At 42.5% G+C, this 12,466-nt stretch overlaps 1 pseudogene; it reads right to left on the bottom strand.

Annotated features, from left to right (window-relative positions):
• Positions 1 to 483: 483 nt before the first annotated feature.
• LOC146838957 (ADP-ribosylation factor-binding protein GGA1 pseudogene) lies at positions 484 to 9,165 on the bottom strand (annotated as a pseudogene).
• Between the last annotated feature and the right edge of the window lie 3,301 nt (positions 9,166 to 12,466).

The following is a 12,466-nucleotide window of genomic DNA, read 5'->3' as shown; positions in this document are numbered from 1 at the left end:
ACGTTATTCCTTCCTTGCACCCAATCAATCAAAGAAAATATATTTTATACAAAGGCAGTAGGCAAGGGGGGGGGCGACGGAGGATGAAATAAAAATGTACTTACAATGAATGCCCTATGCCTCTTGCGTCACCCAGTGCCTCTGAGGAGAACCAGAAGAAAACAATAGATTTATATATAATTCGGATTTGGTATAAGACACAGTGGAATCCCATCACAAAGTGGGGGCGTTGGGAGCAGCCATGGGCCAAGAAACAGGATGTGGAGGTTGCAAAGCCAACACGGGCTTCCACAGGCATACCCGTATCAATTCCATCCACCTACAACGTCAAAGGTTAAGGAATCACAAGGATTACTTACTTTGGAAGGGGAAAATTGATGGCTGATAGTTGGAGTCACCCTAATCCCTCCATCTGTGTGAGGGGTAACCACAGTAAGTTCTAAAGCCAGGTAGACCTCACCTTCTCACATCTTCAAAGTCTTCTCACTTCGTCTCAGTTCCAGTTTGCACCCAGTACCCCCACAACGATACCAAAGCATGCATGCTTAAAGGCCACAGCACTGCTGTCCGGCTGGGTGCTGTGGGGGGCTCTGTGAGGGTCGCGGAGAGCTGGGAAGGGAGTTTTGGTGCCGCTGTTGCATGGAGATCACTGCTCTTCGATGACTGGAAGTTATTCCACCCTCCCGAATCTGTGATGTTCTGACTAGAAGTGGTGGAGACGCTAATGCCAAGAGACATGAGTTCATCATCCAGCAGCGATGCCGAGACCCCAGGCTCATGGCTGGATGTTATCTGCTGTAGAGAAAAGGATGGGTATGTGGGAGCCCCAGTGGGTAGATCAAGGCCTGAGAGATCCAAGAGAGCTTATGAGCTTCCTGGGATGGCGCTAGTACGTGTCTCACCGTTAATTTCTTCCCCATGCACCACTTGTCAGTACATGTTGATCACCTGTGTCAGTCTATCATTTGCTTGAAGGATTTCAGATAAAGCATCATTGTTGTCCTCAGTGCCACTGGCCAATCAGAAGAGGGTGGGTCTCATCTTCTCGCATCTGTGATACAGCTCCTTCATGAGGTCCTCGTTACCCCCAGAAGTCTTTCCCTGGGTGTAGGAGTTCAACATGTTGGTTAGCAGTGAGACATTGTTGTTCACTTCTTCTGTGGTGTTGACCTGTTTTGAAATCTTCTAAATTCGCTTTTGATTCATCTGCACTATCCCCTTGATGAGCTTATTAGCATCCCAGAGATCCTCGGTGTGCAAGCTATTTAGTAGGCACGCAACATCTTAAACTGCTCCTCATCGTCTAAGATTTTATTCCGTGGCCGCAGCAGGGGTGGTGGAGGGATGAGCACATCATCCTAAAGAATGGGGTGATCTTTCAGAACGTTCTGTTTCTTCAACATCTGATAGGCTTCTGCAATCTTGGCCTCATCCGGGAGCCCCAGGGTCCAGATGTACATCAGCTCCAGGATCTTAGACTTCACTATCTCAAGAGAGCGTCCTCCGAGATACTTGGGTGACACCACCTTGATCAGCTCATTGAGGAAGCAGAATTTCCCAACTTCACTGTGGAATATTTTGCCTCAGCTCTTCATGCAGGTCTCTAGCACCATTAGGGCCTGGACTGCTTCCCATTCTTGTGGTGACTGGATCTTATGGGCCAGGAGCCAGGTAGCGAGCTGGGGACCTTCCAGCTCTCAATTAAGTTGCTTACAAAAGGTTTGTATGCTGTCCCAGTCCAGCTCCTTGTTCAGCGGGTTGGTTGCTCAGTTCATCCGCGGCTCCAAACTCCTTAGCCGCCACTGATAGTAAGGGAAACAGACAGATCCTTGTGCGCTGTATACGTTTGCCAGTAAAAATGTATGTGAGTGCAAATGTGACGGTCAGTTCAATTGAAGATGTGGTGTCTGTAATGGCACTACACTACCATATCATGCATACTCCACATTACCCCACTCCACTCTGCTAAGCACTCCTCCACGCCACTGCACTCTACTCTGCACCACTCTGCATACTACGCCTCTCCACTCCACACTGCGTCACTGCACTCTTATTTGCACCTCTCCACTCTACGCCTATGTACTCTACACCACTCTACTCTATGCCAATGCACTCTACCCCACACAATTCTACTATGCATCACTGCACTCTTCGCCACTGCACTCTAAACCACTGAACTCTACTCCACTCTATGCCACCCTACTCCGCAACACTGCACTCTATGCCAATCCACTCTACGCCAATGCACTCTTCTCTGTACCACTCCACTGTACACCAATCCCCTCTACTCCACTCCAATCTACTCTGTACCACTGCACTCTACTCTAAAACAATCTACTATATGCCACTGCACATGGTGCCACTGGACTCAGCGCCACTCCAGTCCACTCTACTGTATACCACTCTACTCTGCAATGCTCTGAGAGGTGCCGAGAAGGCTCTGGCGTGCTCGTTACACCCTCCTGACATACGGTAATAATCCTACAAGTGGGAAGTGGGGGGTGCAAGGACTTGTGATGAATGACCCTTAATATCAAACCAAGGGACCAAGGCGTTGTAATAGGAGTCGCTTCCAATCCTCAAGTTAGCCACAACTGCGGTACCAGCTGTGAAGGTTCATCGCTTGAACGGCACAAACGATTAAGTAACCAGAATAAGTGCACTTAAGGAAAACTGGATCTTGCGATCAGGTCGGGAAAGAGCTCTTTCCTCCCCATAAGGAGAGAAATAAGAAACTTCAATCATTGACAACTTTAAAAAGGGTTAAGGCAAAAGTATGCGGGGAGAACCATCCATTAATCTCACCCGTTGTACAGCTGTTTGAAAAATCAATCAAAATCCCGCATAAGTTTCACTTTCTGAAAGATCCAGCAGGTGCAATGCTAACTCTGCAAGAAGATTTATGTAAACTCCCAGCACCAATTACACCAGTTAGTTGGGCAAACTCCTCACGCCTGAATCCAGAAAATAGTGGCATGGATCAGTCTGAAGTTGGGCTTACAAGTAAGTTGGCAGAAAATAAGGTCGCTCAATGGGGACTTCTAAAGCCAGTCCCACCACTGCCTCCAAATATCTTCAACCTATCTCAAAATCCCCAGGAAACTATCAAAGGCAAATGCTGACATCTACTCCCACTCAAAGTGACAGTAAATATTATTAAAAATCACAAAACTGCCAGGGAACTAACTAAGTGTACTCCCCAAACAAATCATAAGTGCCAAACTGCAAAAGGGAACTTGTAGCATCAACAAGCAAGCCTTAGTAGAGCTATGAATCTACTGCAATCCAATCCAGAAGCTCAAACTGATATGTTAAAGGAGATGAATTGTGGTAGTTCTTCCCAGGAGAAGTTGAACTAAGAGCAAACCAATGAAACTCTAACAGTCTCCAACTTTGGAGTACTCTGTTCTCAAAAGAGTTTTCCAATTACTAGCTCACAGTCTATACAAGCTAAATTAGAAACAGAAGAAAAACCAGGGCCATTACATATGAATAAAAGTCCAATACAACATAACCCTGACTGCATCAACTTTTGAATCAGGAGCTATCTGGGATATCTTTTTTAGAACTTCGCAATTAACACTAGAAGCCCTTACGTACCAATCAAATTAAATGGATGTGCAAATCGACCTCCTTAATGTCATGGCAAAATCAGTCGCCGGAATTGATCAGAAACTGGCCTCTTTAAACAATTTAATAACACAATTACTGAACAGAAACATGAGGACCACATAAGCTGCGGGTTATTATGCCACTGCTGACATTTTATATTATACAGAAGTTTTCAGAATATTGGATTTTCAAACACTTGAACTGCACAAATATCTATATGAATTTACTTTGTGACACACTGTGAAGCCCTGAAGGAGTCTATTTGGGAGGCAAAACTTGTTGGCTATGATTCTCTGCCTTTGAGAAAATAAAGAGAAATCTTTTTAAGAAAAAAAAAGAGAAACCCTTTCAAGAAACACACATCTTGGACTTGGATGTCTTTTCGTGTGCTAACTGTCTTGAAATTTGATGTGGAATCTTTATGTTATGCTGTATAGTGCTGAACCTTTTTGCATTTAATGTTGTTGTAGGACTTGTTCCTAGTTAAGGAGTATAGAGGGGAGGGCTCCTTGGTTGCTTGCACTACTCGATACTCTGAGACACTGTTAATTTGTTAGGTGCGGTCTTCAATAGCCTCTACCCTCATCTTTTTGGCATTCAATTTAATAACACAAGTTCAAACACAAGCAACAACATCAGCTATAGCAGGGCTCGAAAAATCCACTCACTCACTTGCATTGTCGAGCAGGATTTAATTAGGACATGCTATTTTTAGGGACTACTCGACCTTTCTGGTGAGCTGAAAATCCTCTAACTTAAGTCACAGAAGGAAAAATAAATATAGAAAGACAAATTGACTTTTGACCTATGTCTCTGAAAGCTAGCAAATGTGACAAGATAACAAGATTTAAAGGCATCTTTATTGCTCACAAAGTGAAAGAGCAATAAAGATGCCTTTAAATCTTGATATCTTGGCACATTTGCTCCACTTTCAGAGACGGAGATCAAAAGTCGGTTTGTCTTTCTACATTTATTTTTCTTTCGACTGAAGTGAGAGGATTTTGTAAAGTAAATTGTGTAACAACTGAACTGTGGAAAGCATGTGAAATGAAAGGCTGTAAGATGTCAGGCTTTTTTCTAACACAACACTGAAATAGCTAAGTGAACTGTTCAAACATTTCAAATATATTTCACTTGTTATGAAGACACATTTTTGTAAATCTATGGTGAAAAAAATATTTTGATAGGATCAAAACAAATTAGAACAATCTACTTGGTTATGTGAAAATTTTAAATACATTTGCTGAAACCCAATTTCCAAACATTGTTTATGCACTATGATCAGTAAAACTACATGTTAGTGGGAAAGGTTTGTGGCCATTTCAATGGAAAATATGCTGTCAATGACAGTCCACAACCACTTCATGCTTTAGTAATATATTTATGAATAGTGAGTTTTTTAAATATGAACTGGGAATTATAACTGCTCCTGCCCACACGACAATGCTATTAGTGAACTAAGAGGCAAGCCAGGAGTCATGTGTTACCTATATATGGGCTTGATTCTTGTTATACATGGAGCAAATATTTAGTTTAATAAATAAAGAGTTTTTTTGTACAGCAGAAATAGTGACCTTGCATATTTGAAGGTGTTCTCTTATGTGATGATAAAGAAAAAGGCGGCTCCACAAGACAAGCTATTTGCCTAGGATCACACAATTTGAGACCTGTTCACGGGCCAAGTACATTACAGTTAGGTTGAGTAGATTTTTCAGGTTACTAGATCTGCAGGTCTAGTGACATTTATATGATTTTTCGAGTCCTGTATAGATTGTACTTGTGCACCACTGATTAATAAATTAGCCACAATCCCCGAAGTCTTGACTACTTTGATTGAAGACATTAAAGGGAATGACGATTCTCCAATTAACATACAGAGAGAATCTTGATTTCATTAAAGACAACGGAGGCTAACATTAAACAATAACTTTTATTGCTGCCCCACACATACAGCCCTTTAAAGGACATGTATTACATCATTAGTAAAACATTCCATAGAACATAACAAAACGTCGTGGTAACTATGTATCTTCCTCTTAGAGCTGTGACAAGGTAAAGTAGGGGAGAGGAGTTGGCCTAACGGCTAGGGCGGTCGACCTCGAATCTGGGGACTGGGTTCGAGTCTCGGCAATGACGGTGAACATCCTTTGATTCTGGGCAAATCACTTAATCACCCCGTGCCTTACAAAATTGAATGTGTCCTGATGTAACGCATCTGAGGCTATGTAAAGTGCTCTGATACCCGATATGGGTCAAGTTCGTGCTATATAAAACTCTGGGGAAAAAAAAAGTAATTGTAGGTTCAACTCCTTCCATGTTCATTGCACTTGATAAGAAGTGATGCTGAGTCTGGAAAAAAAAGAAGGAGAGCAAGTAATATCTATTGTTAAGTAATTCAAAACTATAGGACAAAGTAAGAAGTAAAAATTAGTCATTACATATAGAACAAGAATACAAATCTCTTACAAAGATCCACCAGGGAGTGGTGGGAGGGATAATGTCAGCCTCTGTTATCTTTAATGAAATCAAGATTCTCTCTGTATGTTAATTGGAGAATCATCATTTCATTACAAGACCGGAGGCTACCATTATGCAAGTTTAAAGCTTTTCAATGCTATATTGCTTATGTGTTCCACAGGTTTAAGGTAAAACTTAACGAAAGTGGAAGCATTTGACCAATCTGCTGCTTTGAGAATATCTGCAAGTGAACCTACACCCCAGAACACCTTACTGGCCATAGCGCCATGGGAAGAAATTTGCGCCAAACTTGGATAAGTCTATGCCTGCTTCCAACACTGCTGTTCTAACACATCTCGAAAATGTAGCAGAAGAAACTGCCTTATAGGGTTTTATAAAGAATATTAGTAATTGACTTTCATTATTAGGTCTAAAATTAATCATTCTTTGTTTGTACACTTTCATACAACTCACCACACATAGTTTGGGGTAATCAGTAAAATAAGATTAGAAAATATTTTCAGACATAGTCTTGGCCCTTTACCATATTTCAAAAAGTACTCCATCGGGGGAACAGACTCTATTTCAGGTTTCTAAGGCCTTAACATCTGATACCCTTCTAAAAGATATTGGGCAAAGTAATGTTGCTAGCTTTATAGATAATTGTTTTCTGGAAAGAAAACAATTATCTGGCCAAGAGGTGAAAAGGTCGAAGAAAAGGTTAACATTCCTTAGTGAATCATTTTTGGCCTTAGGAGGACGTTCAAGTCTTATTCCCTTCATTAATCTACGTATTATGGGGTCGGTTCCAATAGAAAAATCATTTAACAGTGAATGACCTGCTGAAATTGCAGATCTGTAGCAGTTTACGGTTCTATAGCATAAACCTAAATTAAATAGACCTGCTAGGTAATTGGTTACTTCTACTACAGGAGCGTCCACGGGATCCAGATTCCGTTCCAGACACCAACTACACAATTATTTCCATACACCAGTGTAACTTCTCCTTACGCTATACAAGTACTGGATTTACATTTATCTTCTCCTTGTTCCCGGAGCCCATGACTCATCCAGTAGGCTTTTAGCCTCTCCTGAAAGGCCAGAGTAACTTCTTGAGTCCCTGAAATCCTTCAGACATGAAGGTCCATGTTTCCTTCTAAGAGAAGAGGATGTGCCTCTCCTTCTTGTCCCTGGAGAAAGCCTAAACTTCCTGGGATAAGGCGTGGGACCTCCATTGCCAACTCCATCACACCTGGAAGCCATATTTGAGTATTCAAAAAGGGCGTAATTAGAACGATGCGGCAACGCTCCATATGAACTTTCAGGAGAACTCTCTGAATTAGTGCGAAGGGGGGGAAGGCGTAGCATCTCCATTGGTTCCAAGGTTAAACCAGACCATCCACTGCAGTCTGGCCTCCAGCTGAAATACTGATTTATCTGCTGGCAAAGAGATCCACCTGGAAAGGGCCCCTTAAGTCATGAACTTTTTGGAAGACTATTGTATTCTGTTTCCAGTCGCTCGAGTCTCTTAGGAACCTTGAATTCCAATCTGCCCTTGTGTTTAGATGGCAAGGGATGAATTCTGCTTTAGAACTATTTTTTAAGTCCAGCAGAAGTACCAAATCCTCTTGGCTAGATCTGCAAGTAACCTTGACCTTGCTCCTCCCAAGCGGTTGATGTAAGAGACAGCTGTAAAGTTTTCCAGTTTGATCAAGACTACGCTATTTTTTTAAATTGACTTGAAGCTCATTAATTAATTCAAGCTCGCCAACATCTCTAAGCAATTTATGTGCAGAGTGAGTTCCTCTTGGGACCATATCCCCCCTGTTTCCATCTTTCCTAGTCTGGCACCCCAGCCTAAATTGCTCGCATCTGATTCCAGAGTGTGATCCGGAGTGTTCCCAAATATTGCTTTCCCATTCCAGCTGTTTAGATTGTTCGGTCACCATAAGAGGTCTTCTCGAGCCTCCAGTGACAGGGGAACACTGTCTGAATACCAAAGGCCCTTCTTCGGCGCTGAAGATTTCAGTCTCTTTAAGGCCCTGTGGTGGAGTGGCCCTGGGGAGATTGCCAGAATCGAAGAGGATAAGAGACCAACTACTCTCGCTAGTTCCTGGAAGCTCACTACGTTGGATAAAACATAAGTTACTTCCTTCTTTATTTTGGAAACATTTTTTAAGGGGAGTTGTAGCTGGGCCGAAGTTGTATTTACCTGGAAACCTAGGAATTCTAGGTTTTGTGTTTGTGTCATAACGGACTTCTCTATGTTGATAATAAATCCTAAACCTTCTAAAAAGTCCACAACCCATTTCATGTGAGTCAGCAGTTCCTCTTGGCTTTGAGACATCAGCAAAATGTCGTCCAAGTAAATTACTAGTCGAACTCCTCTTCTCCTCAGGGAGGCAACCACTGGTCTAAGGACCTTGGTGAAGCACCAAGGTGCTGAGGAGAGGCCGAAGGGGAGACAACGACGTTGGTAGGTCACACCTTTCCATACAAACCTTAGGTACTTCTGAGACTCTATGTCCATAGGAATTGTAAAGTAAGCGTCCTTGAGGTCCAGTTTTATGAGCCAATCTTTCTCTTGGAGGATGTCTCTCAGAAGATGGATACCTTCCATCTTGAAGTGTCTGTACACAAGAAAAGTATTTAGTTCCTTTAAATTTATTACGGGGCGCCAACCTTTCTCCTTTTTCTTTACTAGAAAAATTGTACTCACAAAACCCAGACCAGTCTTTGATACCTTGGAAATCACCCCTTTGATAACATTTGACTCACCTCTGTGTCTACCAGAGCAGATTGTTCTTGGTCAAGGGTAAGTTCCCTGGATTGGATAGTCTGGTAAGGAGTTGTAACAAAATCTATTTTGAATCCTTTTATAGAATCTAGTACCCAAACATAGTTTGTTAGCAAATACCAATTCTGTTAGAAAAGGCAAAGCCTTCCCCTTACCTTTGGAAGGGAATAACCAGAGGGAAGAGTCCTTACCGTGTTGTCCATGGCTTTGGAATCTGCCTCTGCTACCGCCACCTCATGCGCGATTGTTGCGTCCTCTTTGCGGGAAGAAGGAATTGTTCCTGCGGAAATATCTTCCATATCCGCATTGATTCTGCTGGTAGAAGGGGGACCTATAGTGTCCGCAGCTGGTAGCCAGTCCCGTTCTGTCAGCCCTTCCAAAACTTCTACCTCCAAACATGCGTCTCATGTTGGACTGGGCCTTACTGAATGCGGAGAAGGTGGAAATATACTTCCCCGAGGTTTTAATAAAGTTTTCGCCGAAGAGTAACCCATTCGGGTCACCCTGGACGTTCTTGTTGGCCAGGTCTCCAAACTTCATCCACATCAGTATAGCTCTTCTCCTTTCCGAGGTAAGGCCAGCATTGGCATTGCCAAGAAGGCACCGGGCGCAATTGCTCCACCCTCCGAGGGGTTCGGTATCTACTGGAGCGCCTTTAATAGCGGATTCGTTTGCTAGGTCTAGGATTGTATCCAGAGGTCCTAGAGTGTCCAGTAATTTGTCTTGACACTGCTTGAGGCAACGTTCCAGACCTTTCCTAGGATCCCTTCCTGTTTTAAACAGGAAGGTCATTAATTTCGGGTCTAAATTGGGAGTCATACCTGACGTATTATCCAAAATGGGTCTAGGGCATTCTGACCTCATTAGATTTCATGTATCTTTCTCAAGTGTTTTTCTTATCCAGAATTTAATAAACTTGGCTACGTGGTCCAAAGGCCACCAGTCGGTTCCCCTGGGATGGGTAATGCGAGAGCGGTTAAACACCTCCATCCCTGCTGGGTCCTTAATGGAGCTGGGTTGTTCTAAATCCTTATCAAGTAAGTCATCGTCAAATTTTTCGAGGGGATCGAAAATATATCCGAATGCCTCATCGCCAATATTAATTGGAGACAAATAGTCAATCAATCAATCAATCAATCAATCAATCAATAGTTCTTTATTCGGATGTTAAAAACACCATAAAAGCACATATGCACAATACAATCTCATTCCTTATCCATATTAAAAAACAATTAAATCAATCAGAAAGAACATTTGATGAAGATAATACAAAATAAAACAATCGTGTCACCTGACGGGTGCACTACTTCTGGGCGGACACTATTTAGACTTGACCTTTGGTTAATCTTAATCTCCAAGACACTTTGAGGAAGTTCAGAATGCAACACAGAGTCAGTGGGTCAGCTGCCCTTTGTAAGAACAGTATTGCTGAGTGTGCCTGGGTCAGTTTTGCCCTTTTCAAGATGTCAATTAAAAAACCTCGCCTGGGGGTGGAGTAATAAGAGCAAAATAATACAAAATGAAGGGTGTCCTGCGGAGACTGATTGTCGCAGCCGCAGGCACCCTTCTGCTCAATCGGGACTGAATACCCTTGTGGGTCCGCCAATAAATAGGGTAAAAGATTGAGCCTAAAACGGGTTATTAAAAATCTGTCTTGGGCGTTATGCAATAAACAAAGATAGGGTTCCATGCCCACTGTGGTCTCAGTGTGAGTATACAAGTTCACTGACCCTTTGGACCCTTCCTCCATAAATCTAGTTGTATTCCTATGGTCCATAAACAGGCTTTTTACCATTGGTTTATCCTGGGCTCTAATCTCTGAAGGGTTAGTGAAAAGTTCTATGTGGCCCAGCTTCTCTAGAGTGTCCCTGACATATTTGAACCAGGGTATCTTCATCCTAAACACCTCCATCCCTGCTGGGTCCTTAATGGAGCTGGGTTGTTCTAAATCCTTATCAAGTAAGTCATCGTCAAATTTTTCGAGGGGATCGAAAATATATCCGAATGCCTCATCGCCAATATTAATTGGAGACAAATAGTCATCATCATCATCGGTAAAAGAAGTGATGTCTTTTGTGCCGAAAGGGACACCTGGTCTTTTTGTGCTTGAGGGGCACCTGTACTTATTTCACCATGAAGATCGCTCTTTCTCTTTGTGCTAGGGGCACCTAGCTCATTTGTAGCACGCTGGCAACCTAGGGATAACACCCGGTCTCTAGTAGCGCGCAGGCTACCATGGAATTCAAGGTGCTTTGACTTTTTTAAAGCCTTACCTCCTTTTTTGGGTTGAGGGTTTTCCTCTTCAGAAATATCAGCAGAGTCTTCCTCAGGAGTGTTGTCTCTTTTTCTTTTAGTAAATGCTGCCTCTACTGCCTCTTTCAGAGAGAATTTCAGTTGTCTCTCAAACAAATTCATTAAAGAATTCTCCGTGAGGGGAATATCCTCAAAAAACGGTATATAGTTTTCTGCATTTTTTTTTATTTTTTATAAGGTTATTGGATTTAAGAAAAAACTTTGCATTTAAAAAAAAAAAAAAAGGTTATTTATGTATGTATAGAATGCTTCTTGAGCGTTAATATCTGTAAGGCAGGGTGTTTATGTACAGTCTGCTGATCTCAAGACTATTTGGTCAAGAGCTATATTAAAAAATATAAATTGTTCTCCTGTCAGCTTTATATTAAAATAATAATTGCCCTCCTACCAGAGAAAGCTGTCTTTCGGTCTCAACGGCTCCATGACACGGTCCGTTGGGCTCTGCACTGTGCGTTATCATGGAAATGCACAGCGCGAGCCAGAGCAGGCCTTCCCAGAAACTCTAATTTTTGCCTGGCGGGTCCCAAATAGGGAGCCTGTCGAAGCAAAAGAGCCGGAAAGGAGTAAGCCCTGGCCCGCGATCATCATCGAGGCTATCCAGAGCCGGAGAGCAACGGGGACCAGCCGTGAGTAAAACGGTCCCGGCTATTTGAAATCAACCGGGCCGGAGTACATCTGGACGACTGGCAGGCCGGGGGGGGGGGGGGGGGGGGGGTGGACGGGGGGCAGACAAGAAGGGTCAGAACCACCCGGTCTCGGGTATTTGAATCAGCTGGAGTCAGGAGTGACCGAGTCTCACGCTGAGAACATGATCAGGTTGGTTTAACAAGGAAAATGAAATAAATTAAAAGGTTGTAACGAAATAAGCAAACCAGACCATAAATTGGAAAAGAGGGAAAAGATTACGCACCTTCTATACTGAAAGGTGCTCCCTGCAGGGGAAAAGCAGTCAAAATACAAGTCAAATATCGTTAATAAAGATCATTACGTGTAATGAAGGGGGGGTCATCTTGTTTTGGTTAACAAATAGGAAAAAAAGAATATCCCATAATGGTAAATTGATATATTAAGATAGTACAAAATAGAGAGAAGGATAAACATGTACTTAACTGTCCAGGAGCAGCAAATAAAAGAAGAAGATGCATAGTTACCACAACGTTTTGTTATGTTCTATGGAACGTGTTACTTATGATGTAATACATGTTTTTTAAAAGGCTGCATGTGTGGGGCAGCAATAAAAGTTATTGCATAATGGTAGCCTCCGGTCTTGTAATGAAATCTGCAATC

Source organism: Triturus cristatus, chromosome 4_2 (genome assembly GCF_964204655.1).
Source record: "Triturus cristatus chromosome 4_2, aTriCri1.1, whole genome shotgun sequence".
NCBI lineage: Eukaryota > Metazoa > Chordata > Amphibia > Caudata > Salamandridae > Triturus > Triturus cristatus.
The sequence above is the reverse complement of the archived record's forward strand: the minus strand, read 5'-3'. Positions and strand labels throughout refer to the sequence as shown.